Raw genomic sequence first — 26,500 nt, 5'->3', positions numbered from 1 at the left:
CTCTGGGGCTGAGAGAGGCTTGGTGTCACATAGGCATTCCTCCAAGATAGCAGTCAGCCTTGCTGTTGTTTAGCCCGCTCTGTCATCGTGCCATGCCTTCACTGCCTTTCCTCAACACAGCCCTGTGCAATCCATAATAAAGCAAGAAATAGATATCCCCACCACCACCACCAGTGATGATGATTTTTGTGGATTATGAGTATAAATAATACTCCATAGTGCTGCAAGCACTAGCAAACTGCCTCTGGTGTTTGGGAAGATTTTTCTCCACCTTCTGAAGTAGTGGTGGCGTGGGTCAGTGTTGGGGTGAGCAGCTTCCTTACAGCAGGGCATTTGGAGTCCTGAGGAAAACAAAGCAAAACAAACTTCATTAGGTGGTTGTAGGCACAGGTACTTGGTGAGATTACAGTCACTTTCTCTCTTCATTACCCTTAAAGAACAGTAAGAAGGGAGGCTTCCTCTGCTTTCAAGAAAGGTATTTTCTTACTGGGGATCTCCAGGCCAGGAGCTCTGAATCCAAACAAATTTTGTTTGCTTTTTATTAAGGCTTTTTTCTTGCTTAATGAAATTAAGAAAAAAAAATTCAGTAGTTTGTTTCAGTAAGTTTTACTTCTGGTTTTGATATTAACTCTGAAAGAATAACTACAAGTAGTATTTGTTTTGAGCTGGTCAGATTGTAGAAAAACTTTAAAGTAATTACTCCTCCTCTTACCATTTCATTACAGCAATAAATCCTACCAGTGCCCTCAGAAAAACTTTGTATGTTTGACTATAAAAATTAGTTCATATAAAAATTCACTGTCCAAATATGGTTAACAATAAGTTTGCAGGGACAGCTAGATTAAAAACAAAATCCCTGAAACTCACTTGAAATAGAAATAATGCTTGTGGCTTTTCCGGTGTTCATTTATTTGGAAGGCAGACTGAAGAGAAAATATAAAGGTTACATCTCTTAATATTCTGTACAATTTATTTTTTCTGTTTAGCTTTTTCCAGAAATGAAATATTATCCTGCTTTAAAAGGTGGTTTCTTCAGCCGTCTTTTGTTTTTCATGGTCTAGAAGGTTTGGAATTTGCATTGCCCTCTCATGCAAAAAGCAAACATCACCTTTCAAAACAAAATGTGTGGACTTGCAACATTCTTACTCTTAAAAAGAAAATAAGCCCTTCTTTTTTTGACCACTTTTATCTTTGGCAGGAATATTATTAAAGCATATTAGATTTGCAAAACCAGAATATAACAGTTCTATTTTTTACTTCACGAATTTTATGTAGATGATTAAAAAAAAATTTAAACTTTTTTAGAAGAGTCTTGGTTCTGCTTCATGATTTTGGTATTCAAGTTGTTTCTTCTTCATATGGACTACAAGGGGGTTGTCTTTGTTAAATATGTCTATGGTGGAAGATATAGAAATTTTTTTTGTTGGTTGTTTGTTTTTTGGTGAGGTTTTTTGGGTTGTTGGTGTTTGGTTTTTTTTGTGTTCTGAATCCTGAATCTGGCATGATTAATTTGAGAAAATGCTCCACTCACCCTTATGCTTTATAGATTTCAATTTCCTCACTGATAGTGTCAGCATTGTCTCATCTTGAGAGAGGTATTGATGTATTGTTTGAATGGCTTACTGCTTTACAAAAAGAAACTTTGTATATTCCCATAACAGCACAAAAAAAAATTAACATATCATTGTTGCTTTATAGAATGTCTTAAGCAGATACAAAATGGAAAAGACTGACAATTTTCCAGTTGTTCTGATTGCATGCAAACTGTGTGTGTATGTGCATGCACACGTGTGTGTAAAGGTGGCAGGGTGGGAAATATGTTGGTCTTTCCTTCTGCAGTACCTCCCTGGTACAGTCTTCTCAGCATCTGCGGTCAATACTCTGATCAGTGATGCATATCAGGCAGCAACCTACTTCAGACTACTGATTTCTCTAAGTTGTCAGGCAATGTGGCGATGCTCTGCTTTACAAAATTCTCGGGGCAGTGTTTGGGTTGCACATCCGAGCAGCCTGCATGTGTGTTGGATGAGCTGAAAAGCCCAGTCCATTGGAGTCTCTCGGTCCTCAGGAATGAGACTTGTCTACTGCGTAAATAAAAAAAGGAGGAATAGGAAAGCCTTGGGCATCCTTTTGTAATGCACAGAATCACAGAAACTTCAGAGTTGGGAGGGACCTCTAGAGATCATCTAGTCCAACTCCCCTGCTAAAGCAGGATTGCCTAGAGCACATTACTCAGGACTGCATCCAGGCGAGTCTTGAAAGTCTCCAGAGAAGGGGACTCCACAACCTCCCTGGGCAGCCTGTTCCAGTGCTCTGTCACCCTCACTGTAAAGAAGTTTTTCCATGTATTTGAATGGAACTTCCTATGTTCTAACTTGTGCCCATTGCCCCTCGTCCTGTCACTGGGAACCATTGAAAAAGAGTCTGGCACCATCCTCCTTAAACCCACCCTTTAGATACTTGTATGCCATAATAAGGTCTCCCCTCAGCCTTCTCTTCTCCAGGCTAAAGAGTCCCAGCTCTTTCAGCCTTTCCTCATAAGGGAGATGCTCCAGTCCCTCAATCATCTTGGTTGCCCTACGCTGGACCCGCTCCAGTAGTTCCCTGTCCCTCTTGAACTGGGGAGCCCAGAGCTGGACACAGTATTCCAGTTGTGGCCTCACCAGTGCAGAGTAGAGGGGGAGAATGACCTCCTTCGACCTACTGGCCACACTCTTCCCTATGCAGCCCAGGATTCCGTTGGCCTTTTTGGCAACAAGGGCACATTGTTGGCTCATGGATAATTTACTGTCTACCAGGACCCCCAGATCCTTCTGCTCAGAACTACTTCCCAGCAGGTCCACCCCTAACCTATACTGGTGCTTAGCATTCTTCCTCCCCAGGTGCAGGACCTTGCACTTGCTTTTGTTGAACTTCATTAGGTTCTTCTCTGCCCAGCTCTCCAGCCTGTCCAGGTCACGCTGGATGGCAGCACGGCCCTCCGGAGTGTCGGCCACCCCTCCCAGTTTGGTATCATCAGCGAACTTGCTGAGGATACACTCTGTCCCATCATCCAGGTCATTAATGAATATACTGAACAAGCACAGCTTAAGGATGGCAAACTGAGATATATATGCAAACAAAATAAAATTTTATTTTGATTGATAATGTGTGATCAGGCTAAAGGACACAGAATAAAACTTTATCTTGATTGATAATGGTGCGTTCAGGCTAAAGGACGTTAATCAGAACATCTACTACATAGTATAAAAGATATAGCTACTATTCATTACAGTTATCACTTACTAAATCAATAATTCAAAGCTAGCTTGATAAGTAATTATTTTATCGAGGTTGATGTTACTCACCCAAGTTGACGACTGTGAGTAGCTCACTCTCACTCAGTCTCTGAGGGGTAACCTTGAGGGGCATCCCCCTTCAAGGGAGGAATCCCAAACACACCTATGGAGGGGAGTGTATTAAAATATCTCCCGATCAAAGATGGGACTAAGCTTTTATAGTATAAAGTGATTGACTGCCAGTCATCTGTTGCTAAGACAAAATGTCTTGCTCAACAAGATCTGTTGCCAAGCCGAACTTTCTTGCTCAGCAAGATCTGTATATTTTTATCATTCTTTTGTTCCTCCTGGAAACATCTGGTTTCACATCTTGCCCCGTGATGTTTATTTTGGGGCTGCTGTGTCAGGCTAATCCTCAGTGTTCTTCAACACTAAGGACAGTATGACCTCCACACGTCTGGTAACTTTCCACCAGAAAACTCTTACAAGTAGGGCAAAGTTCAAGATGATGCTAGGCAGAGTCCTGCTACGCCTTTCATATCAAAACAGTGGGCTATTTGACTATCTGTACTCATAGCAGATAAGAGAAGACTACATTGAGGCTCCGTCTGGCCAGCAAGAGGGTCTCTGTTGCTTTTTTGATGATTAGATAGATCTATTTGCAGTTTGGAACAAGGAAAATGTACCAGTTGGAATTTTGTTCCTAACATCCTAAAGCAGACTGTGGGGCTGTGTTGTCATAGCCCCCAAATCTTCCTAACATCAAAATGATGTGAAAATAAATTTTAGAGAAAATGTCCGCCTGCATAATCCTGAGCGTCTAGTTGAGATAAAGCTTGTTTTATCTAAGTATATTGGAATCTCCTTTGCCTTGCATTGCACTTGCCCTCCAACAGAGAGCAGATTATCACTTGCTCCAAAGCAGATTTAAAGTAGTGTTTCCCAGAGGGCATCGCTTTAGTAATGCAGAGTAGATTAGTTACCTTTTACTTGGGCTGCTTTGGAAGTATGTAATTGAAGTCAAAATCTGAGCTGGGAACTCAGATGTATGCTAGTACTCGCTGCCTTATAGACTAAATGACCAGTCATTTTGTTATGTGGAATAACCATATTCATAATCTGTTTTCCCTGAGTTACGTGTAGGAAGGATTGGTGACACTGTTTTAAGACTATATTTCACGTAGGAGCACATTGAAGTATTTCCTGAAGGACACGAAACGCCTAACATGCATTGGTCCAACACTTGACTCCAAAAAAAATTGTTTCTTGAGTTTAAAACTTTGATTTCCTTCCTCTGAAGTAATTTGATATTGTGAATATTGCTTAACTTAGCAAGGGAAGCAAAGAATAATAATAAGGGCTTCTATAGTTATGTCAGCCAGAAAAGGAAGGTCAAAGAAAGTGTACCTCCCCTGATGAGGGAGGAACAGAGGGGATATGTAACCAAATGTGACAAACTTCTGGCCTGCAACTACAAACATAATTTTAGTTTATTTCCTGGGTCTTGCTTCCCAGTCTATAGTTTTACATTGTTTTGATATGAAGGGAAGTGGAAAGGGAATCATTTCTGGACAACCAATGGGAAACCTATTCTAGATTACTCTTGCCACTGGATATATGAATACTCGTATTAGATCAGTGGCCTTAGCAACAAATTTTATTCTTTCTACTAGAGGACACTAAGTAGTGATATTAAAGTACTACTACATACAGTTATTAAAAAATTTGTTCATAGAATGGTTAGAGTTGGGAATGGACCTTAAAGATCATCTAGTTCCAACCCCCCTGACGTGGGCAGGGACACCTCCCACTAGACCAGGCTGCTCAAAGCCCCATCCAACCTGGCCTTGAACACTTCCAGGGGACTGGGCATCCACACCTTCTCTGGGAAACCAGTGCCAGTGTCTTGCCGCCCTCAGGAAGAAATTCTTTACTCTAATATCTAATCTAAATCCTCCCCTCTTCCAGTTTAAAACCATTACCCCTTGTCCTATCACTACACTCCCTCATAAAGAGTCCCTCCCCATCCTTCCCGTAGGCCCCCTTCAGGTACTGGAAGGCTGCTATAAGGTCTCCCTGGAGCCTTCTCTTCTCCAGGCTGAACAACCCCAACTCTCTCAGTCTGTCCTCATAGCATAGGTGCTTCATCCCTCTCATCTTTATGGCCCTCCTCTGGACTTGCTCCAACAGTTCCATGTCCTTCTTATGTTGGGGGCTCCAGAGCTGGACCCAATACTCCAGGTGGGGTCTCACCAGAGCAGAGTAGAGGGGCAGAATCACCTCCTTTGACCTGCTGGCCACCCTTCTTTTGATGCAGCCCAGGATGCAGTTGGCTTTCTGGGCTGCGAGCGCACATTGCTGGCTCATGTTGAGCTTTTCGTCTACCAAGTCCTTCTCCTCAGGGCTGCTTTCTATCCATTCTCTTCCCAGTCTGTATTTGTGCTTGGGATTGCCCTGACCCAGGTGCAGGACCTTGCACTTGGCCTCCTTGTCTCCCCTGCCTGTGGGGAACAGGCAGGGGAGACAAGGAGGGGGTGTTGCCCTCTATGTCAAGGACCAGCTGGAGTGCTTGGAGCTCCACCTGGGGATGGATGAGGAGCCAACTGAGAGCTTATGGGTCAGGATTAAAGGGAATGCAGAGACAGGTGATGTTACAGTGGGGGTCTACTACAGGCCACCCATCCAGAAAGACAGAACAAATGAGGCCTTCTATAGACAGATAGGAGCACGTTCACAAGCCCTGGTCATCATGGGGGACTTCAACCACCCCAACATCTGTTGGAGGGACAACACAACAGAGCACAAGAAATGCAGGAAGTTCCTGGAATGCGTTGACAATGACTTCCTTCTCCAAGTGATAGAGGAGCCAACAAGGAGAGGTGCCATGCTGGACCTTGTTCTCACCAACAAGGAGGGGCTGGTGGGGAATGTGAAGCTCAAGGGCAGCCTTGGTTGTAGTGAATATGAGATGGTGGAGTTCAAGATCCTTAGGGCAGCAAGGAGGGAGCACAGTAAGCTTGCTACCCTGCACTTCAGGAAAGGAGACTTTGGCCTCTTCAGGGATCTGCTTGGTGGAGTACCATGGGATAAAGCCATGAGGGAAGCTGAGAGGGAAGAGGGGCCCAAGAAAGCTGGCTAATATTCAAGGACCACCTCCTGCAAGCTCAGGAGCAATGCATCACAACAAAGAGGAAGTCAGGCAAAAATGCCAGGAGGCCTGCATGGATGAACAAGGAGCTCCTGGACAATCTCAAACAGAAAAAGGAAGCCTACAGAGGGTGGAAGCAAGGACAGGTAGCCTGGGAGGAACACAGAGAAATTGTCCAAGTGGCCAGGGACCAGGTTAGTCAAGCTAAAGCACAGATAGAGTTAAATCTGGCCAGGGACATCAAGGGCGACAAGAAAGCCTTCTATGGGTATATCAGTGACAAAAGGAAGACTAGGGAAAATGTGGTCCCACTCAGGAAGGAAACAGGAGACTTGGTCACCCGGGACATGGACAAGGCTGAGGTACTCAACGACTCTTTTGCCTCTGTCTTCGCAGGTAAGGGCTCTAGCTACACCACCGAAGTTGCAGAAGGCAAAAGCAGGGGCTGTGAGAATGAGGAACCACCCACTGTAGGAGAAGACCAGGTTCAAGACAAACTGAGGAACCTGAAGGTGCATAAGTCCATGGGACCTGATGAGATTCTCATCCGCAGATCCTGAGGGAACAGGTGGATGAAGTTGCCAAGCCGCTATCCATCATATTTGAGAAGTCGTAGCAGTCCAGTGAAGTTCCCACTGACTGGAAAAGGGGTAACATAACCCCCATTTTCAAAAAGGGGAAAAAAGGAAGACCCAGGGAACTACAGGCCAGTCAGTCTCACCTCTGTGCCTGGCAAGATCATGGAGCAGATCCTCCTGGAATCTCTGCTAAGGCATATGGAAAATAAGGAGGTGATTGTTGACAGCCAATGTGGCTTCACCAAGGGCAAGTCATGCTTGACATGCCTGACAAATTTGGTGGCCTTCTATGATGGTGTTATTGTGTTGGTGGATAAGGGAAGATTACTGATGTAATCTATCTGGACTTGTGCAAAGCGTTTGACAGTGTCCCGCACGACACCCTTGTCTCTAAATTGGAGAGACGTGGATTTGATGGATGAACCACTCAGTGGATAAGGAACTGGATGGATGGCCAGCCGCACTCAGAGAGTTGTGGTCAACAGCTCGATGTCCAAGTGGCCAGCAGTGACAAGTGGTGTTCCTCAGGAGTCGGTACTGGGACCAGTACTATTTAACATCTTTGTTTGTGGCATGGATGTTGGGATTGAGTGTACCCTCAGCAAGTTTGCCGATGACACCAACCTGCATGGAACGGTCAACATGCTGGAGGGAAGGGATGCCATAATATCAACAGCTGGTGATAGAGGAATGATTCCTGTTCAACTTTTGTGTCAGCAAACAGCAAGCACCCTTTCTATCTTTACCTTCATCTGTTTCAGAGTTCATATAAACACCTGTATGTTTTCTTCAAAGAACTTTGAATGTTTTTCCTTTTTTTTCTCCCAGTTATTTTTATGTAGGTTATGATAAAAGTTAAAAGAGCATAGAAAGAGAACCTTTCCTTATCACAAAAAGGTAGACCTGTAGGCATGATACTTGTATCAAAAAGTAGATTTACTACCAATGCAAGACCAATGTGTAGTTTGAGATAAGTAAAATCCACAGACAACCTTGAATCATAAAATTAGTCAGCAATGTACTTAGCCTTGTGTGTTTGATTTCATGTTCATCAGCAAGCCTAACCCTTGACTATTTTAGTAGGCAACCAAAGCTAAAAAAACAAAGCATTAAGCACACTTACACATGTACACCACCTACCAGCTTATCACAGATGCTAATAGTTGTAGTATAGATAAGTTATCGGCAGCTGAAGCGCAAAAATAAGCAACAAGAGAATGCAGGGATCTGGAAGGGAGAGTGAGTTACTTCATTGCATGAAAGTGCAGAGGGGTTGGACTAGATGACCTTTAAAGGTCCCTTCTAACCCAACACATTCTATGATTCTATAAAAGCAGCATGTTGCTTGGCTCACTGGCAGCTAGAGACTTGTCATCCCTGAGGTTTTTGTCTTCTGTCCTCTTGTTTTTTTTGTCTGCCTGCAGTGCACTGTAAAAGTGAAATAAATGGTGGTGGTTCTGTAATTGTTTCCTTTTCCTCTGTCTAAGGGTAGTTGTAAGGTGTTTCTTGGCTTGTCAATGGAAGTTAGAAACGTTATATGTTACCAGAAGTGTGGGGTGGTTGTTTTGTTGTTTTTTTTTTTTGTTGGGGTCCTGAGTCTAATAGCTTTAGGTACTGTAAAACCTGGTCTTGGAGGCCAAACCACAGTATGTTGAATTCCAGTAACTTGCTTAATAAATCTAAATGACAAATTAAATTGTGTTTAGTTGTATAATTTGTCCTCCTTGCTTAGATTGGTTTTCTTTAATTTACCCTGGAAGTTTTGCTTCCTTGATTGTGCAGTTCTGTTTTTTCCTGTTTCCCCTTGCCTTTCCAAACTTTTCACTATCTCAGTCTTTGTTATCTGGAAAGTTTTGATTTTCTGTGTGACACACAAATATAAAAAAAAAGGAAAAATCTCATATTGCATTGTATTGTTCAACCCTATGCATGTTAACAGAGGCTTGGATAACACATTACATACTAAAATACTATCTAGAATCTGATGAATAGTCAGAATAACTATAGCTTGTTAAAGTTCTGGGTGCCGCAGGTTAGAGGTAAATATTCCTAAGAATTTATTGGTTCTGGCAAGGAAGAATGGTATGCCTTGCTCATTCAAGGAGAATTAATGTGTGGCTTTAGAGGAAGGGGTGGGCTCCTAAATTACCTCTTTAAGGAAATGGCATATTAATCTTACCTGCATTGTTTGAGGAGCAGTTGTGTGCTCTGAATGTGCTAGCATTGGTTTAGTCAGTAGAAGAACATACCTTAGGCTCCTCCACCCGCACATACCTGTCCTTTACCTATTCCAAGTGCTTGCTCTGCATGCAGCTCCCAGAAATTAGGGCCTGGGAACATACATAATTATTTGTTTGAACTATCAGATATTTGTATTTTTAAAATACAAAAAAATATGCAAGTGACTTGCACTCAGTTTTCTGTGCCTTTGGAAATATGTTTTTCTTACATGAAGCCTATTCATTCTGCATTCTATGTCTGGAAAGAGGTGGTGCATGCCTAATATGGAGGAGTATGGCAAGTCTTATCAGCCAGTTTTGATGATGGGGTGCACTAGCCAGGACTTCTGTATATTGATTTGATTTTATCAACTAATAATTTGAACAGCGAGAAGCAAATTAGGATCTTACCAATGCAAGACTTGGTAATAAAGAAAGGGTCTCCCTTTCTAGGAGTTTTAATGCTATTTTTCATTTGGCACAAGTGCAGCATTGACTTTTTTTTGTTTGTTTGTTTCTTCCCTCCCCTTTTTAAACAAAGAAAATTATTTATTCCACAACTAGTAATGGAAATGGGAGTGGCAGTTTCCTCTCTTAGAAAAAGTGTAATACTTCTTGATGGAAGGTCAGTTTAGTTTCAAAACTATGCTGGCTTGCGCTTTTGCATAGCATAAACTTTAACTGTTTTATTGCAATCTTAAATTACTCAATCGGTTAAATGTTTTATGTTGTTGGAATGACCTAAATACCTTTTACTGCAGGATGCCTGTGTTTCAGGCATCCTGTGCTGGGTTTTCCCAAACTGTAAGTATGGCTACAGAAATCCAGACACACTCTTTTCAGGAAGTAGTTATTTTCTAATCTTTTTAAATCTCTTCCCAAGTTTATATCAGTGATTGCTGTCATCTTCCTTTATTAGGATTTTATCCACTTCCCATTAAATGGGAAAAGTGCATGTATTGAGCCAGCTGAAGGTGAAAGGAGCAGAGATGAGGTTGGACTGGGAGAGGAAAACTTCAAAACAAAAAAAAGTTTGATCAGAGCTGGGTTGTTCCCCTCTATCCCTCCCTTAAAAATGAGTATGTCTTGAGAGAGGTTTTCTTCAGTCTCAGATGATTTCATTTGTTACTCCCTTCTGGTGGAGAGAGATGATTCTTAATTGAGGGTAAGCCTTTAACTGTAGACATGTAATATGGAAAATTTCACCTCTTAGCAATAAGAATGTAAATAGCAACTTTAACAAATGACTGTATTTTAACTGTTTGACAGGCAAGGCATCTTCTAAGGTGCTTAAAACAACTGATAGTCTCTAAATATTTACTTCCATGAATGTAAGAGTAGCTTATTTCTTGTATTGCTTTAAAGATATTTTAATGAAAGCAGGAGGTTTAATCTAAGTTAGTTTGGTTGTGTTGCTCTTCCTCATTTGCAGTCACTTTCTTATTTGTGATATTTATACTTGTGCTGTAGCAACTAAGCATAATTTTTCCCTGCAAATGTTGTGATGTGATAACTAAGTAGCAGTAAAAGCTAAAACAGTATCACCTTGGGAGATAGATACCCTGGGCTATGGGATAAATCTCTGCCGCCTACTTCCTGCAGGAGGGATGCCAGCTTCTGCCCACTGTAGTAAAGCAAATTCCTCCTCAAAACCTAGCAACAAATGTCTTCACATTGATCCTCTGAAGACTGCTAGTAATCAGTCCTTGTTCTTGGGCTCCCTCAGCATATTGCTGGGATGCAGATCCTTGCAGACTTTTTGCACATTCTGCTGTCTCAGTCTGTTCTTGTTGCAAAAAAACAGAGCCTCTCAAGTTCACCAGCAGAGTGAAAGTTTGTTTATCAAAACGTAACTGTAGATTAGTAATACATCTTAACCTTTTGTTTCCAGTCTTTGTTATGGCTGAACGTAAACTTGAGCCTGATGCCTGCCAAAACTTATATTCCATTACAGTTCACCTATAAACATTTTAGCGTACACCAGCTGGACTGTGTGGGCAGCATGGTTAGTTAAAAGCTCAATTATTTGGGAGTAGCTCCACCTGTAGCACATTTGAGTATTAACTACCCTTTTTTCTTTACCCTTTGTCTTGAATTTACTTTCAGTTTCTCTTCAGTGCCAGTGTAGATTTGACGATTCACACCTCACACTTTTGCTGCAGTGAGCTGCTGTAGGACTGTTCCAGCTGATTTCCCTTAGCTCAGAGAACCTATTTAAGTCTCTGTCATGGTTTAGCCTCAGCCAGCAACAAAGAACCACACAGCTGCTCTCCTGACCCCCCACAGCCTTAGGCTAGAATCACAAGAAAAAGGCAAAACTCTTGGGGTGAGACAAAGACAGTTTAACAGAACAGCAAAGGGAACAAAAAGCAACAACAATAATACTGATAGTGTGTCACAGTTCTGGCCGGGTTGGCTCACAGACTAGACGACAGATGCTCTCCCCCACCTCTCACTCCAAGGACAGGAAAAAAAAAAAAGAGATTTATGAGTTCAGAAAAAAACTCAAGTACTGCAATGAAATATTAATAATAAAATAAAAAGGAAATAATGAAATAGATACAATATACACAAAACCATATCAAGCTCCCAGGGAGATGTCACAAGCAGGCACTGGGGAAGTCACAGACTAGACTCAGCAACAGATAAGTTATCAACAACAACTCAGCAAACTGTGGCCTGCACTCTGCTGCTAAAGGAATAAAGAATGCATTAGCAATGTCAGTTGTAGCATACCATTTGGCTGCCTTGGACTCCAGTTCATACTGCAGTTCTAGCATGTCTGGCACAGCAGCACTCAGTGGTGGTGTGACTTCATTCAGGCCACAAAGTCTACTGTTAATCTCCAGTCTCCATCAGACTTTTGCACTGGCCATCTAGGGCTGTTAAAGGGTGAGTGAGTCTTGCTGATCACTCCTTGGGTCTCCAGCTGATGAATCAGGTTCTGGATGGGAATCAGGGAGTCTTAGTTAGTGCAATACTGTCATCTATGCACTGTGGCAGCAGCCACTGGCACCTGCTGTTCTTTAACCCTCAGCAGTCCCACCACAGAAGGGTCATCTGAAAGGCCAGGTAAGGTAGACAGCTGTGTAATGCCCTCAGTCTCTACAGCTGCTATACCAAAAGCCCACCAATATCCTTTCAGGTCTTTGAAATGCCCTTTCTTGAGGTAGTCTATGCCAAGGATGCATGGAGCATTTGGGCCAGTCACAATGGGGTGCTTCTCCCATTTATTCCCAGTTAGGCTCACTTTGGCCTCCAATACACTCAGCTCTTGAGATCCCCCTGTCACTCCAGAAATAGTAACAGGTTCTGCCCCTCTGTGATTTGATGGCAATGGGGTGCACCGTGCACCAGCGTCCACCAGGGCTTTATACTTTTGTGGCTCTAATGTGCCAGGCCATCGAATCCACAGAGTCCAATAAACTCGGTTGTCCCTCTCCTCCTCCTGGCTGGAGGCAGGGCCCCTCTAATGTTGAGGACAACATCTACCATTAGCAGGTGAGTTCCTACCCAGACCAGTGAACTGCTTACCAGGGACTGGAGCAGCCACCCTCCTGCAAGAATTCTGTCTTCCATCTGCTTTACCTTGCAACTCAAGCACTGGTGCATGCAGGGCCAGAGTAGGTTTTATCCCACTTATTCATGTCCTCTCCATAGTTGCAGAGGCAAAGCCACAGGAAATCTCAGAGCAGGTCCTGTTTCTCTTGAATCAGTTTCATAGGAGGGTGGTTTTTGTTAACGACTGGGACATGAGTCCATTCAGGGGAAGAGTGGGATTCTTTTCAAACAGTTTTTCATTTTTCTTAGCTATTTCCTCTGTTTTCTCAGCATTTTTTTCCACAGCTGCTACACGAAGGGGACAAGAGAGACTGTCTTCATACTGTCGTACCTTGTTAGCCACTTCATTTACAGTTGGTGCATCAGCATCAGATCCTCCACAAACCATTGTTGACAATGTGTGGGAATACATTGATGGTGCACTCTGCACAAACTTTCTCAACCAAGATCCTTTGCATGGCATTTCATCAGGGTCTATAATCACTTGCCAGTGACCGTAAATCACCTCTCTCACAGCCAGTTCCCTCAGGTACTTGATACCTTTTTCCATGCTGGTCCATTTGCTTGGACAGCATTCTATATCATCTTTGAAGGGATACCTGCCCTTTATAGCTGAAAGCAGTCGCCTCCAGAGACTGAGAGCGTTTATCTTCTTCCCCATCGCTTTATCAATACCTCCATCTTCGGCCAGGTTTCCCAATGGCCTAGCTTCTCTACCTTCTAAGTCTATGGAATCAGCCCCATTGTCCCAGCATCAGAGCAAAGAGGCAATAGGTGTCTCCCCTTCATGACAACTGAAGTCCTTCCTTATATTTCACGAGTCCTTCATAGAGAAGGATTTAATGATCATATCTGTATCTGAGTCCTCCTCCTACATTGACACTGCCTGAGAAGGACCCTCTCCTGGATCTTCTCTCCTATGCTGTCTGGCTTGAGCTGGTCTTTGTTGTAAGGGGCAGGGGAACAAGCTGATCTCCCTTTCTGCTTCCTGGTCAGTGGGGCAACTTGTACTGGTTCTACTGGAGTTTGAGTAGTAGCAGTTCTCCTTGTCAAATCAGCTGGAGTAGTGACAGTGCTCATTGTTGAGGCTGGAGCAGCTGGTACCGATAGGTGTGGGGACCGAGGCATGGCCTGCATGGGGGTGGGGGGTAGCTTGGGGAGTAGTTTGTGCCTGTGCCATTGTGAATTGGTCTGTAGCATTTGAGGAGCAGTAGCATGTGTCACAAAATACTCACTCCTGCACCAGTGTTTAACATAAAACCACCCCTGACACATATTTAAGAGAACCATCAACAAAAACATGATCTTTTGAAAGTAACATTAATTTTCTAAACAGCCCAAAAGGTATCCATCTCTTAGCTCTTTGACATAAGCATTAAAAGGCAAAACAAATGTTTCCCAGGTGAAACCAAAGGTGTAATTAGTAATAGAATCCACCACAGCGAGCCCCACATTGGGCACCAATAAGTCTGTCACAGTTTGGGACAGGTTGGCCAGTGACAAGACAACAGATGCTCTCCCCCACCTCTCACTCCAGGGAGAGAAAGGAGAGAGATAAAGGGAGTTATGAGTTTAGAAAAAAACAAAACAAACTACTTCAATAAAATATTAATAATAAAATAAAAAGAAAATAGTGAAATAGATACAACATATACAAAACCATATCAAGTTCCCAGGGAGATGTCACCAGCAGGCACTGGGTAAGTCCCAGACTGGACTCAGCAACACATGGGAACTGGATTCCAGAACCACACTGATCAAGATGAAAAGGCAGACAAACAGACAGCATCTTCCTCCACCACTAAAGGAAGAAAGCCATTCAAGAAGCAACTAGAAGAGACATTAACTTTTTGATCCCTCAGCTTTTATACTGAGCATGGCAGATGGGATGGAATACCCTATTGGTCAGTTTTGGGTCACCTGTCCCCTCCTCCCCACAGGTGCAACCCCTCATCAGGGTAAACAACCAAGTCAGCTGACCCTGGTTGCCACAGCAACAAGTATAAGCAAGAGCCTTTCTGACTAAACAGAAAGTTGGTTCTGCTCCACCCCAAACCAGGACATAGAGGAATGTACAAACGCGATTACTGTACCACCGCTCACTGACCAGACTCAGGATGCCCTAGCCCGCTCCCTAAGCGGCAACTTCCTGACGGCTCCCCCGGCAGCTCCTGGCTATGGACTGGGCATGGCTCACATAGGATGGAATACCTGTGTCCTGTGCCAGAACCTTGGGAAAATTAACCCTATCCCCACCAGAACCAGGACTTTATCCACCCGTTATTCTATACCATCTACGTCATGCACAGATCTTACACCACTTTTGCCACCACTTTTCCCTGTCTTTTATATATATATATATACACACGCACATATATATTCATACAGATATAATTCCCTTAGTCTATGGACCATCATTCTTAAATGTCCGTTGAGTTCATTTAATACATGACTTTGGGCTCCATCTGTTTAGAACAGTCTCTCAGGGCGGGCAAGATGGTGTGTGGTGCTGGACTGTTGTATGCTGTGTTTTGGAGTTTGCGGCTAGTGTATCTGGTGCGGCTCATTCATGTCCACAGGTTGAAGATGTTGATCTCGAGAAAGTTGCTGGGCGCCGGCTGGCGAGGTCAGTTCTGATCCCATCACCACTGCACTTGGTTTTTTATCAAAGTTGATCTGTCATTAGTTTGTGTGATTCTTACTGTAGTACAACTGATAGCAATTATAGTAATGAGGACATACAGTGACAGGGTTACTTAGCAATTAACATCAAACAATTTGATTCATTGGCTATTCTCACCCAAAATCAGATCCCCATGAGGTACACATCGGAGTTCCCCATCCTTCTACATCACCCACCAAGTTCACCCAGATCCTTGAGGAAGGACTAACCCAGACTGTCTTCCCCAACATATTCTTCATGTGCACTACGGGGACTTTATCCCCAGGGCACATGGAAGTTTTGATTTGGCAGGGCCAACTTGATTGGTAGATCCCCTGGTGTTAACTAGCTAGGTAGCCTTTGCTAAATGTGTATCCCAATGTTTTAAGGTCCCACCACCCATTGCTCTCAGTGTAGTTTTTAACAATCCATTGTATCGTTCTATCTTCCCAGAGGCTGGTGCGTGATATACCCACTCAGTGCCATGCTCTTTGGCCCAGGTGTCTATGAGGCTGTTTCGGAGGTTGTTTTGGAAATGCATCTCGTTGTCCGACTCAATTCTCTCTGGGGTGCCATGTCACCACAGGACATGTTTTTCAAGGCCCAGGATAGTGTTCCGGGCAGTGGCATGGGGCACAGGGTATGTTTCCAGCCATCCAGTGGTTGCTTCCACCATTGTGAGCACATGGCGCTTGCCTTGACAGATTTGTGGCAGTGAGATATAATCAATCTGCCCAGGACTCCCCATAGTTATATTTCAGCCATCGTCCTCCATACCAAAGAGGCTTCAAACACTTGGCTTGCTTGATTGCAGCGCATGTCTCACATTCATGGATGACCTGTGCGATAGTGTTCATGGTCAAGTCCACCCCTGGGGAATGAGCCCATCTATATGTTGCATCTCTTCCTTGATGTCCTGAGGTATCATGGGCCCATCGAGCTATGAATAGTTCACCCTTATGTTGACAGTCCAGATCCACCTGAGCCACTTCAATCCTAGCAGCCCGATCCACCTGCTGGTTGTTCTGATCTTCCTCCGTGGCCCGACTCTTGGGTACATGAGCATCTACGTGGCGTACTTTCACAACCAGATTCTCTATCCGGGCAGCAATATCTTGCCACAATTCAGCAGCCCAGATGGGTTTGCCTTCGTGCTGCCAGTTGCCCTGCTTCCACTGCTGTAGCCACCCCCACAGAGCATTTGCCACCATCCATGAGTCAGTATAGAGATAGAGTACTGGCCATTTTTCTCATTCAGCATTGTCCAAAGCCAGCTGAATGGCTTTCACCTCTGCAAACTGGCTCGATTCACCTTGTCCTTCACTGGCTTCTGCAACTTGTCATGTAGGACTCCACACAGCAGCCTTCCACTTTCGATGCTTTCCCACAATCCGGCAGGACCCATCAGTGAACAGGGCATATTTCTCCTCATTTTCTGGCAGTTTATTATATGGTGGGGCCTCTTCCGCACGCGTCACCACCTCCTCTGGTGACATTCCGAAATCCTTGCCTTCTGGCCAGTCCATGATCACTTCCAGAATTCCTGGGTGACTGGGGTTTCCCATTCGAATTTGTGACCCCCTTACTCCATGTGGCATCAGTTGCATGATGTGTGGTGGGGACCCTTTCTTTGAACATCCAACCGAGCACCGGCAGTCGAGGTGCTAAGAGGAGCTGTGCTTCTGTACCAACCACTTCCGAAGCAGCTCGAACCCCTTCATATGCTGCCAATATCTCTTTATCTCTTGGAGTATAGCAGGCTTCGGATCCTCTGTATCCCCGACTCCAAAACCCTAGGGGTCGACCTTGAGTCTCCCCTGGTGCTTTCTGCCAGAGGCTCCAGGTAGGGCCATTCTCCCCGGCTGTGGTGTACACCACATTTTTAACATCTTGTCCTGCCCGGACTGGCCCCAGGGCCACTGCATGGACTCTTTCCTGTTTGATTTGTTCAAACGCTTGTCATTGCTCAGGACCCCATTTAAAATTGTTCTTCTTCTGGGTCACTTGGTATAGAGGGCTTACAATCAGACTTTAATCTGGGATATGCATCCTCCAAAACCCCACAATGCCTAAGAAAGCCTGTGTTTCCTTTTTACTAGTTGGTGGAGACATAGCTGCTATTTTGCTGATTACATCCATTGGAATCTGATGGCGTCCATCTTGCCATTTTATTCCTAAAAACTGTATCTCCTGTGCAGGTCCCTTGACCTTGCTTCGTATTATGGCAAAACCAGCTTTCAGAAGGATTCTGACTATTTTACTTCCTTTCTCAACAACATCTTCTGCTGTGTTTCCCCATACGATGATGTCATCAATGTATTGCAGATGTTCTGGAGCTTCACCCTGTTCCAGTGCAGTCTGGATCAGTCCATGGCAAATGGTGGGGCTGTGTTTCCACCCCTGGGGCAGTCGACTCCAGGTGTACTGGATGCCCCTCCAAGTGAAAGCAAACTGTGGCCTGCACTCTGCTGCCAAAGGGATTGAGAAGAATGCATTCGCTATATCAATCGTGGCATACCACTTGGCTGCCTTGGACTCCAGTTCATACTGGAGTTCTAGCATGTCTGGCACAGCAGCACTCAGCGGTGGCGTGACTTCATTCAGACCACGATAGTCTACGGTTAGCCTCCACTCTCCATTAGATTTTCGCACCGGCCATATGGGACTGTTAAAGGGTGAGCGAGTCTTGCTGATCACTCCTTGAACCTCTAGTTGAGAAATCAGCTCATGGATGGGAATCAGAGAGTCTCGGTTAGTGCGATACTGCCGCCGATGCACCGTTGTGGTAGCAATTGGCACCTGTTGTTCTTCGACCCTCAACAACCCCACAACAGAAGAATCCTCCAAGAGACCAGGCAAGGTAGACAGCTGTTTAACTTCCTCCGTCTCCAAGGCAGCTATGCCAAAGGCCCAGCGGTACCCTTTTGGGTCCTTAAAATACCCTCCCCTGAGGTAATCTATACCAAGGATGCATGGAGCCTCTGGGCCAGTCACAATGGGATGCTTTTGCCACTCATTCCCAGTTAGGCTCACTTCAGCCTCCAGTACAGTCAACTCTTGGGAACCCCCCTGTCACCCCAGAAATACAAATGGGTTCTGCCCCTCTATAGCTTGATGGTATTAGGGTACACTGCGCACCCGTGTCCACTAGAGCCTTATACTCCTGTGGGTCTGATGTGCCAGGCCATCGAATCCACACCATCCAATAAACCCGGTTGTCCCTTTCCTCCACCTGGCTGGAGGCAGGGCCCCTCTAATCCTGGTCATAGTATCCGTTACTCACTTCTTGCAGAAATGACTTGGAAGTTCCTTCAAGAGGATCAGAAGTAAGATCAGGCCTTCTGCTCTGTCTGGGGAACTGCCTGCTGGAAACTGGGGCAGCACTTTTCCTGGAGGGTTCCCCTTTTGTGGTTGTTCTTCCTTGCAACTCCTGTACCCGTGTCTGCAGTATCCAAGTAGGTTGTCCATCCCACTTCCTCATGTCCTCCCCGTGGTCACACAGGTAGAACCACGGGGTGCCTCGTGGTGTGTACCCTCTGTAGTCTCTCTCTTAAGTGGGGAAATGCCTGCGCCTCCTCGAAATAGCTGGGATGCTGGCCCATACAGGTGGGGAGTAGGACATATTCTCTTCAAGTTGCTGGACCTTCCGGGACAGTTTCTCCACAGCTGAGACAAGGGGGGAAGAGAGACTTTCTTCATATTGCCGGAGCCGGCCAGCCACCTCATCCACTGTTGGTCCCTCTTCGCCTTTCCATTCCATTACTGCCAGTGAGTTGGCATATGACGATGGTGCACTCTGTACAAACTTCTGCCACATGGGCCTTGTGCATTGGACCTCATCAGGGTCTGTGGGTAACTGTGCATTGTCCAAGTCATAATAAATCATCTTCTGCATGGCTAATTCTCTCAGGTACTGGATACCTCTTTCCATGGTGGTCCACTTGCTTGGGTGACATACATCATCTTCACTGAAGGGGTACGTTTCCCTGGGATAGCGATCGGGTGATTATCTCTGGTTCTGCCTCTTCCTCCTGTTCTTGTGATGGCCCTGGTTCATCATCATCTCTTACCAAGCAAACTGATTTCTTCGTGTAGTTCTTCTGTATAGGGGCAACTGATACCGGCATGGGTTGGTTTCCTTGTTCAGATGCAGTGCCTGTCACAGGGGTTGGAGTAGCTGCGGTGCCTGTTTGTTTGGTGTCCCTCTCTTTCCCCTAGGGGTGCTGCATAACATTGAGAAGTATTTGGTAGATACTGGCCAGGGCCCAGCACAGCGCGGTAAGTTGTGCCTCTTTAGAATAGCCACAGCATTTTCCTTTCAAATATTCTACCATTTTATCAGGGTCCTGTAGTTGTTCAGGGGTGAAGTCCCAGACCATTGGAGGTGAGAAGTTCTCTAGGTACCTGCCCGTGTTCTCCCACATGCCGTGCCACCCCTGACTATCCAGCCTCGGGGCAGATCTCTGGGTGGTAGTCTTAAATAGTCGCTTAACCCTAAACAAGGCCTGAAACACATTCAGGAGACATAACAATAGGACCAGGCTGGTTTGAGCATCCCAAGGATATTCAAAATTCTCAAAAGCTCTCGTACCTGGCCCAAAGGAGAAAAGGGAGGCAAAAGAGCTGGGGAAAGTATCCCCCCGTTTCCCCCACAGATTGAGTGTGATTAATAAATTCTGAGAGACGGCGCCCGAGGTACGGGCAGGAAAGCAATGCTGCATAAACACCTCAACATAACCACGTGAACAGTGATGTTATCATATCATAAATTGATATTACACAGGACAGCAAAATAATAATCCTGATCTCTCTCCCAGAGGTGATAAAGAGCACTGCGGGGAATACATAGAGCATATAAGAATTTACATAACACAGCCATGAGAACAAACAAAGCAACATGGTGACCAGCGACTATTTAACTAATATAATAAATGTGTATAACAAATTCATTTTAACACACTTTGGTCAGATCTGTCATTTTCTCAAGCCTTTGTGCCCCACGTTGGGCACGAAAAAGGACTGTCGTGGTTTAGCCTCAGCAGACAACAAAGAACCACACGGTCACTCTCTCAGCTCCCCACAGCTGTGTGGGAGAATCAGAACAAAAGGCAAAACTCGTGGGTTGAGACAAAGGCAGTTTAACAGAACAGCAAAAGGAACAAGAAAACAACAACAATAACACGGATAGAGGAATATATAAAATACAATTACTGTACCACCGCTCACCGACAAGACCCAGGAAGCCCCAGCCCGCTCCCAAGCAGTGACTTCCTGCCCCCTCCCCTGGCCAGCTCTCCATTATAGACTAGGCATGGCATGGAATACCCATGTCACGCTGCCAGATCCTTGGGTAAAGTAACCCTATCCATGATGGAACGAGGACAGTCTCCCTCAAAAGTTTGAGGCTTACCATATTCCGTGCTTGTGGTGAGTTCACCTTGGCTGGATGCCTGGTGCCCACCAAGCTGCTCTATCACTCCCCCTCCTCAACTGGACAGGGGGAGAAAAATACAACAAAAGGCTCGTGGATCGAGATAACGACAGGGAGAGATCACTCGCCAGTTACTGTCACGGGCAAAACAGACTCGACTTGGGGAAATTAATTTAATTAATGGCAATCAGAAGTCAGAGTAGGGTAATGAGAAATAAAAACAAATCTTAAAACACCTTCTCCTCACCCCTCCCTTCTTCCTGGGCTCAACTGCATTCCTGGATTCTCTACCTCCTTCCCCTGAGTGGCACAGGGGGGACAGTGAATGAGGGTTGCGGTAAGTTCATCGCACGTTGTCTCTGCCGCTCCTTCCTCCTCACACTCTTCCCCTGATCCAGCGTGGGGTCCCTCCCATGGGAGACAGTCCTCCATGAACATCTCCAACGTGAGTCCTTCCCATGGGCTGCAGTTCTTCACTAACTGCTCCAGCATGGGTCCTTTCCATGGGGTGCAGTCCTTCAGGAACAGTCCTTCAGCGTGGCGTCCCCCCACGGGGTCACAAGTCCTGCCAGCAAACTTGCTCTAGCATGGGCTCTCCATAGGTCCACAGGTCCTGCCAGGAGCCTGCTCCAGCACAGGCTTCCCATGGGGTCACAGCGTCCTTTGGGTGCATCCACCTGCTCCGGCATGGGGTCCTCCACATGCTGCAGGTGGATATCTGCTCCACTGTGGACCTCCATGGGCTGCAGGGGGACAGCCTGCCTCACCATGGTCTTCACCACAGGCTGCAGGGGAATCTCTGCTCCGGCGCCTGGAGCCCCTTCTCCCCCTCCTTCTTCACTGACCTTGGTGTCCACATAGTTTTTTCTCTCACATATTCTCACTCCTCTCCTTTGGTTGCCATGTTTGTAGCAGTTTTTCCCCCTTCTTAAATATGTTATGACAGAGGCACTACAACCGCCGCTGATTGGCTCAGCCTTGGCCAGCGGTGGGTCCATCTTGGAGCTGGCTGGCACTGTCTCTATTGGACATAGGAGAAGCTTCTAGCAACTTCTCAGAGAAGCCACCCCTGTAGCCCTCCCTGCTACCAAAACCTTGCCACGCAAACCCAATACACATGCATCATAAATCATAAAATGTTAATTTGCATACATTCTGTGAAGCTTATGATTTCTTTGGCATTCCTGATTTTTTTTAAATAGCTGTCATGTGATCTCTGTGGGATATATAATTAGAAAAATTTTCAGATATATAAATACATTTCCTGTCTGCTAGTATCTTACAGCAAACTGTACTTTTCTGCCTATCAGCTTTAGGGTTTCCAGGGTCACACTGAGATTTTTATTTGTTTTTTTTACTGCTGCTCTTATGATACATCATACTGAAAGAGGAGCTGTTAAACTCTTAGCACAGAGAAGCATAGTTTGTTTTAAACTGATACCCTTTTAAAAAGAAACAAACTTGGATTGTGTACCTGAGAGAGAGTGTCCTGCAGCCATGGATTTCTAGCCTTCTTGACCTGACAGGGGTCGGTCAGCATTCATGCTTCTTCTAGCGGATGCTCAGTGCTATGTTGAGCCTTTAATTGAAGAGACATGTCTGCTTCTGCTCTGCTTCTGCTTTGTGAGCCATAAGCATCGTTTGCCATAGCATCCTAGATCATAATTTGAGGATCGCTGTGCTAGAGATAGAGTTCTATGTTACTGCTGCCCAGAAGGTGCGCTTTTTTTTTTTAACACATATCTTATTTACACCAAGATTTTGCTGCTTTTGCTTTGTCCACAAAACTAACGCTACAAACACCTAAAATGGGGTTGATTATATTTGTACCAAATGAGTTGGAGTGCAGACAACTGTCAGGTTTTTCAGAGATGTGGTATGAGTCTGTGAGTAGTTAGTATGGGGTTCCTATGGAGTGGGTTGGAAGCTGTATAGTCACAGGGACAGCAGTGAAACTTTGAGGGACCCTTGAGGCCATGCTCATGGGGAGCATGTTTTGTTCAATGCCTCCATCTCCAGACAGTAGGAGCTCCTGCAGTCTGCATCTGTCTTAAAACAGTCCAGATCTTATATGGCTGTTGGTCAGGGGAAGGCATTTTGCTGTGTTATTTGCTGATTGAATGGCCTTTCCTTCTCTTCAGGGAAGAGTAGTCTGGATGGATGTATCTCATCCACAGTCATCCGTGACCCCTGCTTGTATCACAATATTAAGTGGTTGCTTTTGAGCAGCAGAGATGTGATACAGACCTATCATGTAGTTTGGCTTGAGGGATTAGTGGAGGCCTTTGTCTAATGAACATAATTAGTTGAACAGTTCTTAGACTTGAAGGTTTGGGCTGCTGAAGGAAGTCCTGGCAAGAGTTATTTCTTTAAATGCAACTGTTGAATTAATAGCATTGAGACAAATAAATCTCGTGGTTTGTCATTAGTGCTGGCACCGTTACAGCATGCACGTTCTTGGACGTGCACCGGCAGTAGTGAACTTTCAAGTTGTCAATGGAGTGTGTGCATGAAGTTATCGCTGCTTCCATTCTCTCTTGCATGCAAAAAACTTGAAATATCAAATCCTTATAATTGCCTTTATGAACGTGAGTTGTGGAATCTGGGCAGTTATTTGTGACTAGTCCTCTGTTAGTGTTTAGGTGCAGTGGTCATGCCAAATTTATTCTAGGTGGCAGTGCTCTCAAAAAATAAACTATTTTATACCCTGTGCGTTCATTACATACAGTAAACATCTTATTTGCTGCTTGTGTTAATTTATCTTCCCCCCCCATTACCTTTGTGCCAGCATGTTTAAGGTACTGTGGGTAAGTATTTTCCATTTTAAAAGTGTTTTCTCTAGTTTATAAATAGGCTGTTAACATTAGCTTCAGGCTAAGTAGTGGCATGCAAAGTTTTGACTTTGTAATAATTTCAAAGTGTGTTGTTGATCTGTTTTTAGAGTGTTACAATGTTCAGAAGAATTGAATGTAGGATACTACTTTGCCATCTTAAAGGAAAAACATTTCTTAAAAGACAAAATTTGAATGAGGTAAACATGGTTTAGACTTTTGCTTGTCTTGGGGGGGGGAGTAACCACTGATCTAAGTTATGAAAAAATAGCTAATGGGCACAGTTGGGAACTACTTTTCATAAGCATTTCTTGTTGTTTGGTAGGCAAGATGAAGGAGAGGTGTTTTTCACTTTACACAGTGATTATGTGTTTGCCAAGTAATATATTAGTCTGAATAAATCTTAGCTGGCAGGTCTGCAAGTTAATTTAAATGACTGCTAAAGATAGAGGTTATGATTCTGATTGCCAACTTAAAGTTACATAGTAGGAAGTTATCCACATAGGTCTTGCTCACTGAAGACTCTCCAGCTCTCAGAACAAGCTCTTCCTTTTTTTTTCTCTATAAATAAATTCCTCTGCTGGTCTCTTCTGGGAACGTAAAACAGCTCTTGAGTTGTTTTGTTTTTTTTTAAATAGGAGTATAAAGATGATTCTTGTAAACTACTTGAAAAAAGGTCAGTGGATCAATATTAAGGAATGCTTCTGTTTTCCAAATACAGTTGGTAACACGTTTCCTAATTTTAAGATAATGTGTGCATAGTGGATGAGGCATGTATGGTGTTCTCAAAAGGTACATAGCAGAAAGCTATTCAGAGTTTTTAAGCTTTAGGGTGTTTATGTAATCCAGTTCTGATATTTTTGTATTTTCTGTAAAGGATAAACAATACCCAGTGTTGATCTACGGTTGCATTTCAATCAAAGCTTTCAATTGCAAGTGTGAACTTAAAGTTAGTATTTTTTTAACCATTAGAATTCTCGACAGCAAAGATATTTTTAATATATGCAATGCAGGTTTGAATTTTTTTTAATAAATTTTGTTAAAGTACTATTATTCTATGTTCATAAGAATAGCCTATTTTTTGAGCTGGTGATGTGTTTGTTTGGATGTCATGTTATTGTGACTTTTGAATAGGCAGCTAAAAAGTTTACTGAGAAAGAATTACTCCAAATATTTTTTCAGCTAAAGTTCAGTTTATAATAGCTTGCTGTATTGTTGACTGAGTCACAAATGGATGCAGCTCCCTTTGAATGAGAGGTTTTTTTCCTTAATTTCTTTTTTTCTGTGTCTACAGGAACATTTTAGAATTTTGAATTCTAAACTACAGAGAAAAAAGAATCCAACAGTCCAAAACTTTAGATTGAATTACTATTTATAGTTAATTTAAAATTTATATTGTACTTTTTTTTTTTTCATTTCCTTGAGCCACACCACCATAAAATCTCAGCATAAATTTTCTTCCCCCCCTCCCAGCATTTTAAATGGCTGTTTGTTATGATTAGGTTTTGTTCGTTTGGGTCAGTATCTTTTAAAGTACATCTTTAGACTTGGGTAGATTGAGGAAGATGCTTTGTAACACAGGGTGACAGTAGAAACAAATTCAATTTGTGAGATGCTATTGATGATGCTTATTTAATGCAGTAAATTTGATGCTTATGCTGTTGAATTAGTGGAACTCACTATTTCAAAATTTGCTTTTGACTTGAGTAACTAAAGGCTGACCTGCTGCTGTTTCTCTGCATGCCACCATTGTTTCTCTTCTTTAGTGCCTTACAGTTTGAAGCTTCTTTTGTTTTATTCTGAAGTATATATTTTCTATGACAAAACTCAGAAGGATGTCTGAAGCATATATACTTTTGCTAGCAAATACTACATTGTAGTAATGTGAATTTTTATTTATCAGGCAGCTTTACAGTCCCAGAATGTTTTTACTTAATGGATTGGATGCTGTCAAACAGATTTTGGCAAAAATTACTTTGTAGAATTCAGTGACTTAATGCTTGCCTCCTGATGGCACTCTGGCACAGTTGCCTTCCAAAAGTAGGGCAGCTGAAAAAGCTATTTTTTGGCTGTTAAATCATTTTTGTGGTGTGTTTGTTTCTGAGGTGAGTGTTCAACAAAAACAAAATTACTTTGCAAAAGAGCTTCATTTGGTATGTTGTCTTAATGCTCTTACTGCTTTTCTAAATGCATTTTTGCAGAATGCAAAGCCTCTGTGCATTGAAAATGTCAGCAGAGCTTGAATTACTGGTCATGTGCTGGTTTTAAAACAGTAAAACATTTCGAACTGCAGCAGCTGAAGAGCAAAGGTGAAACATGCCTGCTCTATAAATAGTAGTGAACATATGCTTTTCTGCCTGCGTATCTTTTGTTGTCTTTAGATAATAATGTGCAAGCTTTTTATTCTAAAGGTTGAAACACTAGAGTTTTTGGGGTATCTTGGAATGGATAAATACTTTCAGCAAAGGCTTGTAACTTTGAGTAAAAGAGGAATTTTCCCTTTGAAGGGAAATACATATTTGGAGTGAAGGCTTGCAGCTTTTAGCTGAAGAGACTTTTTCTGCTCCTTTATATCTTAGTGAAACGTCATTATCTTTGAGTCCCCATGCAGGTGATTCCTTTTGCCTTCTTCCAGAAGCATGTAACATCTCTCTTCTTGGCAGGCTATAAATTACTGCTGGTGAAAGCTTTCTAGCAAAGCACAGAGTGTCAAGCTTTTGATATTTTGATTGGAGAATGTTAGATGGTTAGGTTGAAAAAGATTAAGGCTATGTCTGCAGTAGGGGAACAGC

General features: G+C 43.7%; 1 protein-coding gene across 2 annotated transcripts in view; it reads left to right on the top strand.

Annotated features, from left to right (window-relative positions):
* The window catches only part of LOC141735441 (zinc finger SWIM domain-containing protein 6-like), a 165,184-nt gene that overhangs the window by 59,617 nt on the left and 79,067 nt on the right, over positions 1 to 26,500 (top strand). The gene's annotated exons all lie outside the window — the stretch shown is intronic.

This window comes from Larus michahellis, chromosome W, assembly GCF_964199755.1.
Source record: "Larus michahellis chromosome W, bLarMic1.1, whole genome shotgun sequence".
Classification (NCBI taxonomy): domain Eukaryota; kingdom Metazoa; phylum Chordata; class Aves; order Charadriiformes; family Laridae; genus Larus; species Larus michahellis.
The sequence above is the reverse complement of the archived record's forward strand: the minus strand, read 5'-3'. Positions and strand labels throughout refer to the sequence as shown.